The following is a 7665-nucleotide window of genomic DNA, read 5'->3' on the forward strand; positions in this document are numbered from 1 at the left end:
CTGTAAGTAAATGAACGATAAGGAAAGGGTTTGTGTCTATTTTCATATTTCAGCATCTGGTTTGGGATTTTTTTATAAAGTGAGAGCTCAGCAGAGCTGCGTGGGGCTTGAAAATACACCCTGAAACTCCTGGTCCTTGTAGCTCAACACCTGACCCACAGGATGGACATGTTCAGAGAGGAGAGTGCAGGATCATGGTGGTGAAATTAAACTCATTATATCACAGGAGCTTCTTCCCAGGATGGGAAAATCAATTACTCAGGGGTATACGTTTACGGTGCGAGAGGCAAGGTTTGAAGGAGATGTACAAGGCAAGTTTTTTATACACACACGGGGTAGTGATTACCTGGAACTCGCTGAGGGGGGAGGCAGTGGAAGCAGATACGATAGTGAGATTTAAGGGGCGTCTGGATAAAAACATGAATAAGATGGGAATAGAGAGTCCCCGGAAGGGTAGGGGGTTTAGTTCAGTGGGGCAGCATGGTCGGTGAAGGCTTAGAGAGCTGAAGAGCCTGTTCCTGTGCTGTAATTTTCTTTGTTCTCTGTATTTCCAGCAATTAGACATCATTTAAATCCTGTGAAACTGAGTAAATGAACTCCCTTAAGGACGCAACAGCAAGTAATAGATTTCATTAACAAGGATTCAAATTCAAGTGTGCAATCAGTAGAAATTGGTGCGGTATCGAGGAATTCCAGCACTTGTGACCAACCCTGTAACCAATGGCAGCACTGGGTCTTGGAAAGAACACAGGAGCTGTGGTTAAAAACAGACTTTTAATTTATTTAATCACAACCTCACAGTGCCTCCTTTAAGAATAACCCAGCGGAAAATTAATTCCTGGCAGTTTTGAACTGGGGTTTAAACGCTAAGACAGCACAGCACCAGGAATCTCCCAGTGATGGTGATTAAGCAGCATAACATTCCTGTCAATGTGAGGGATGATTTCAACTCAAAACAACAGATTAATAATGAGAGGGGGATTATCAGCTATGGCAACAATAAATTACTCATTGAATCATCATTAACCTCGGGCAGGAGACGCTTAACAATCAGGAACCTGCTCCCGTGCAAAGAAAATCTAAAAAGTTGATACAAACAGAAAAATGAAATGAGGATTTCAAAATGAATGAGTGGGCCATTTGGATGAGATTCTCACTGGTGTGTGAGGAACAACAACTTGTATTTACATAGCAACTTTAATATTGCAAGAACACATTGCAAAACCTCTTACAAGAGCTTTCTCATGGAAATTGACACCAAATCCTGGAACCTCATGTTGAGTTTCCTCAGGTACTCTAAGTGTGTGTTTACCGTGGTTGCTACATGTTATAGTCTGGCCTGTGTCCTTGGTATGGGTGACCCGGAATGTTCTGTCAATGTGGATGTAGGGCTCGTTGTGTTGGTCTCTGGAGGCGCCTGTGTGTCCACTGGTGTCGGGGACCTGTGTGGTAGGCCGGGTGACTGTGCCAGCTGTTGGTGCCGGCTCTGATGCTTGTAAGAGGTGACGGTAATTGCATTCATAGTGGGTACCATCTGAGTTTACCATGGAACTGATTGGCAGAGGGGCATGGCTGTGTATCATGGCCATGCACAGTCTGAACCCTAACAGTTTGACCAGGTGATAGAGGGGCCCAGTCTCTGGGCATCCCATCGTGGTATATTTTACTTTGCGAATTGTGTTATATGAGGGCATCATTTCCTTTGGTTTCAAGTTTGAGCTGCAGCAGAACCTGAGGAATGTAACCTGGTCCTGGTGCGCCTGGAAAAGAGCCGTTGTGCTGACAAGGACAGACTCTGTCGTGGTCGATTTCACATCGCGTGTGTTACACGGGATAATGTCCATTGTGAGTGTAGATGGGATAAGGCTGTGTTCTCAGCCCCTTACTATACTCCTTATACACCCATGACTGTGTGGCCAAATTTCCTTCCAATTCGATTTTCAAATTTGCTGACGACACCATCATAGTGGGTCGGATCTTAAACAATGATGAGACAGAGTACAGGAATGAGGTAGAGAATCTGGAGAACTGATGCAGCAACAATAATCTGTCCCCCAGTGCCAGTAAAACAAAGGAAATTGTCATTGACTTCAGGAAGCATAAAGGAGAACATGCCCCTGTCTACATCAATGGGGATGAAGTAGAAAGGGTCAAGTGCTTCAATATTTTAATTACCCAGATCACCAACAACCTGTCCTGCTCCCCCCCCCTCCATGCTGACACTATAGTTAAGAAAGCCCCACCAACGCCTCTACTTTCTTAGAAGACTAAGGAAATTTGGCATGTCAGCTACAACTCTCACCAACTTTTACAGATGCACCATAGAAAGCATTCTTTCTCACAGATCAGTATGGGCTCCTGCTTTGCCCAAGGCCGTGAGAAACTACAAAGGGTCATGAACAAAGCCCAGTCCGTCACGCAAACCAGCCTCCCATCCATTGACTCCGTCTACACTTCCCACTGCCTCGGAAAAGCAGCCAGCATAATTAAGGACCGCAGGCACCCCAGATATTCTCTCTTCCACCTTTTTCTGTCAGGAAAAAGATACAAAAGTCTGAGATCACACACCAACCGACTCAAGAACAGCTTCTTCCCTGCTGTTGTCAGACTTTTGAATGGACTTACCTTGCACTAAGTTGATCTTTCTCTACACCCTCGCTATGACTGTAACACTACATTCTGCACTCTCTCATTTCCTTCTCCATGAACAGCATGCTTTGTCTATATAGTACACAAGAAACAATACTTTTCATTGTATGCAAATACATGAGACAATAATAAATCAAATTAAATCAAATAGCATCCATTATGTGTGTTAATCAGGCATCTGCAAAGGTGGCTTTGCTCTGTCACTCTGCAGTCAGCATGAGCCCCACCCAGACTTTGTGTCTGTGTGAGACAGAAAGTGCTTGACTTTAAGCCCTTGTGTACCTGCAGCCAGAGGCAGACTTTCCAATGCTCCAATATCAGGAGAACCTCCCGACCGAGACAGTGGAGGCTGCGATCTCTACAAACACCAGCAGGATAGCAATTAAACTGGTAACACTGACATCAAAAGGGTTAAAAACCGAGAACTGTGTTGGCACAGGAGCAGAGAAAGTGGTTTCAACTCCAGAAAACTGCAAATACTAGAAATCTGAATTAAAAACAGACAATGCTGCAAGTACTCAGCAGGCCTGGCAGCTTCTGTGGAGAGCGGAACAGAGTTAATGTTTTGGACTACGAGACTTTCTCATGATTGAAAGCAACCTAATTAGTTTTTAATACAATTAGGTTTCTTTGCCTCCTACTCACTCTGAAAGTACATGAAACCCAAAGTCCTTTATCAGAAGCTGCATCAACTAGACACCTGTCTAAAATTAATGTCCCTTTATCTCCTGTTAAATCACTGATTAAAAAGTAAAGAAGATTGCCTCTTGCAAGAATCAGATTATCACCAAGAAATTATTAAAGGAGCTTGTGCAACTCACATGAACTACGGCCAAGATTTTGTGGCAACCAAGCAGAGTTTTATAATTTTGTTTTGTTTGAAATGAGCCTTTGAGTCATGGATTAGTTTTAATGGTTTCTTTGGAACAGGACAGTCTATCTCTCACTTTCCACATCTGGAAATGTCTTGTTATTCGCCTTAAGGGGAGAATTACTCAAATGTGATTGAACTGGTTGGGTACGGGAACCCCCCACCCTCTCTCCCCCCTGTCAATCAGCCAGTGGTGTTCATTATAAATCCAGTAATTAACATGCTTTATGATACTCCGATGATAAAGCAATAGCATTAACCTCCATCGGAGTAGAAAATGTCACAGCTACACCTGGACATCTCACTGTGCAACCAAAGAACAACCCAGCACGGGAAACAGGTCCTTCAGCCCAACGAGCCCGCGCCACCATTTTAACAATGTGTTTTTCCTACACCTACCTTGACCCATGTCTATGCTTATGGTACCCCCATTGGAAACCAGATTAAGGGGACAATAATTTAGGGACAATTTGTTACACCAATCAGCCTAAGAGCACATCTTTGGGGTGTGGGAGGAAACCGGAGCACCCGGAGGAAAACCCACGCAAGCACGGGGAGAATGCGCAAACTCCCACAGACACTGGCCCAAATCCATGTGTCTGCACAGCAAACAGTGATAGTCACTGAGCTGTCGTGGTGCCCATCTGCTGGTCCAGTTTTAAGCGCAAACAAACGATGAGAAGTACTAGGCCACTCTCGAAACATCCAAGAGCAGTCCACGCACGACCCACCGTGTGCATGCCCCTCATTAGACAACAAGGTGGACTGACGAACCTGTGAAGTAAAAGAGAAAAACATCAACACATGTAACAGTAGATTTCCAGGAACGTCCCGAGGCTCCGATCCTGATTTAAAACAGCCTCCTATAACCCTCCATCCCTATTTCGCTCATGTGCCTATCTAAGTAAACCTTAAACAAGTCCAGCGTGCCTGCCTCCACCACCTTACTTGGCAGAGCATTCCATACGGTATCAGAACTGGCACCAACAGATGGCACAACACCCAGTCACCCAGCCTACCACACAGGGTTAGCCCTGCTGCCTCACAGTGTCAGGGTTCAATTCCAGCCTCAGGTCACTGTCTGTGTGAAGCCTGTACATTCTCCCCGTGTCTGCGTGGGTTTCTATCTGGTTTCCTCTCACTGTCCAAAGATGTGTGGATTAGGTTGATTGGCCATGATGTTAGATTATGGGAATAGGGTCTGGGTGGGATTGTGGTCAGTGCAGGCTCGATGGACTGACCTTCCACACTGCAGGGATTCTATACAGAAAGCTGGGCTGAGGGACCATCGCCAGAAGGAACTTTGGAAGATGGAGGGAAGGGGAGGGAGGGAGTTTGGGACGATGGGGCCAGGTTTGCCGACACTGTACCTGATGGGGTGAATGCAGAGAGGGAATGACAAGCAGTCCAGAGATGTGGGCTTGGAGTCACCGCTGGAGGATGTTTGGGATCAGGTTTAATAATGTAATGGCTTGTGGTTGAAATTAAAGTTTGGTGGTTTTTGTTTTAATTATTTTTGGTCAGGAAGTTGTTGATTAATTCTTTGCAGTTAATTTGGTTCACTGATGATTGAACATCGTAACATGTTCGAACTCACCCAGCTGGCTGCTGTGTTCGGTGATGTCTGATGTTGATGTGCTTGGAGAATCTCTGCCATGTTTCCGGAGGCATCGATCAGCCTGTTTGCCTGGGGGGGACTTTCCCTGTTTGAAATCCTGATAAAAGAGCAGAAAGGGGTCGTTAGCATTGCTGCCTTACAGCACCAGGGACCCGGGTTCGGATCCCAGCCTGTCTGTGCGGAGTCGACACGTTCTCCCCGTGTCTGCAGGGGTTTCCTCTGGGTGCTCCGGTTTCCTCCCACAATCCGTAAGACATGCTGAGTATGTGCATTAACCATGTTAAATTCTCCCTCAGTGCACCCAAACAGGAACCAGGGTGTGGCGAAGAGGGGATTTCCATAGTAACTTCATTGCAGTGTTAATGTAAGAATACTTGTGACACTAATAAATAAACTTTTAAGAAAAGAACAAAGTCATACGAGGCAGTATGATGAGGAGGAGGCAAACCTGCTCCTCTCTCTTCTCAATCGAGACAGAATCCAGGCTCCACCCATGGTGCGCGAGGCTGAGTGAGGAAACTATAACTTCACCCACTCCAATCCTCAGAGGAAGGCTCTGGCTGAAGTCTGTTACCTTACCCAAGCTCAAGAACTTGAACAATTCTGTAATGTTATCAAAAAAACAACTGGATAGTGTGAGGGACTAAAAATTCACCCTGTGTCATTCTTAGAAAATATATATTAAAATGCTCATTTTGTCTCTAAACATTCACACTGGACAAAGATCTAAAATTACTGAAGTTCTGTCTGTCTGCACAAAATAAATAGTATCAGAGAAATTTCCACAAAGAGCCACTAATGACCCTTTGTGGTCTGTACAGATTAAATTCAAAGACAGCTACACAAAGGCCATCTACATTTCTTTACCCAGGTTGACCAACTGGAGTCTACTTGTTTGCTACGACACACCATCCTTTCAAATCTTAATAGTTGAAACATATAATCTTGGTGGTTCCGGCAAGGCTTATACTTTCTTTGTCAGAGACAGTGGAGAGGTGGAAGTCATGGGAAATGAGCCTCTGGCTTGTGGAACTAGTAATCGTGCCTTGCTGAACTGCAAGGTCTCAGTCTGCCTTTCTATCAACTGACTAGCAGCCTCACGGGTGAGGAGATCTGTCCCAGGTTGGACACCAAGCCCTATCTCCTCTGTATCTGCTCGAAATTCTATACCATTGCCTACAAGACTCATACCTCTGCAAGCTTATCTCACTGCATGATGTCAAAACCTCTGAAAAAGTGAATTATCCAGCTCACTGACTTCCATGATGGAATAACTCAGTGGACTTTGATTCTATCTCTGGAACCCATGTGAACCAATATTTATTTTCTCAGTGATGTCGCAATGTATGTAAACTCTTCTGCTCTTTATCCTTCATTTTGTGGTCTAAGTGTGGAGGCAATGTTGTAACTTTCTCTCATGTTTGGAGTGGGCAAATAAACTAACCCTCTGAGCTCATCCTATCTTGAGTTTGCTGTGGGGATTTAATAGAAAATTGGATCACATCAAAGCTGAGAGGTTGGTAAATATGCCGCTGATTATAAAGGGGGAAAACAAAAACACTTTCTGTTTAAACCTGAGTGGAGAGGGGAGAAATTAATGCCGTTTAAATTTACACCCCATATAACAATACTGAAAGACAATTGTCCTGACAAGAACTTGACTATAGATGTGTGCCCCAGGGCTAGCCTCACCCGTGCCCAAACTGTTCCAATATAACCACAACACTGGTATCCACCCAGCAATGCTCCCAGGGATGTTCATTTCATTAAAAAAAGGACAAATCCAATTTAGCAAATTGCTGCCTCATCTGTCCAGAGTAATAACCTGATCACCAGTGAACAGCCAGGGGTCTGCCAGGGTCACTCAGCACCTGACCTCATCTTAATCCAAACATGGATAAAGGAGCCTGAACACCAGGTAAGGTGGGAGTGACCTTGCCCTTGACATCGAGGCAATTGACTGAGTGCGGCATCAAAAAGCCCCAGTAAAATTGAAGTAAATATTCTGTGTGAGCACCTTCTGTGTGTGTATGTCCGTCTGTGTGTGTCTGTGTGTGTCTGTATGTGTCTGTGTATCTGTCTGTGTGTTTGTCCATCTGTATGAGGATCTGTGCATGTCTGTCCTCTGTGTGTGTGTCTGTCCTGTGTGTGTGTGTGTGTGTGTGTGTGTGTGTGTGTGTGTGTGTCTGTCTGTCTGTCCCCTGTGTGTGTGTGTGTGTGTGTGTGTGTGTGTGTGTGTGTGTGTGTGTGTGTCTGTCTGTCTGTCCCCTGTGTGTGTGTCTGTGTGTGTCTGTCCTGTGTGTGTGTGTGTGTGTGTGTGTGTGTGAGTGTGTGTGTGTGTGTGTCTGTCTGTCTGTCTGTCCCCTGTGTGTGTGTCTGTGTGTGTCTGTCCTGTGTGTGTGTGTGTGTGTGTGTGTGTGTGTGTGTGTGTGTGTGAGTGTGTCTGTCTGTCTGTCTGTCCCCTGTGTGTGTGTCTGTGTGTGTCTGTCCTGTGTGTGTGTGTGTGTGTGTGTCTGTGTGTGTCTGT

The sequence above is a fragment of the Carcharhinus amblyrhynchos genome, chromosome 29 (assembly GCF_965287045.1).
Source record: "Carcharhinus amblyrhynchos chromosome 29, sCarAmb.v2.hapA, whole genome shotgun sequence".
Classification (NCBI taxonomy): Eukaryota; Metazoa; Chordata; class Chondrichthyes; order Carcharhiniformes; family Carcharhinidae; genus Carcharhinus; species Carcharhinus amblyrhynchos.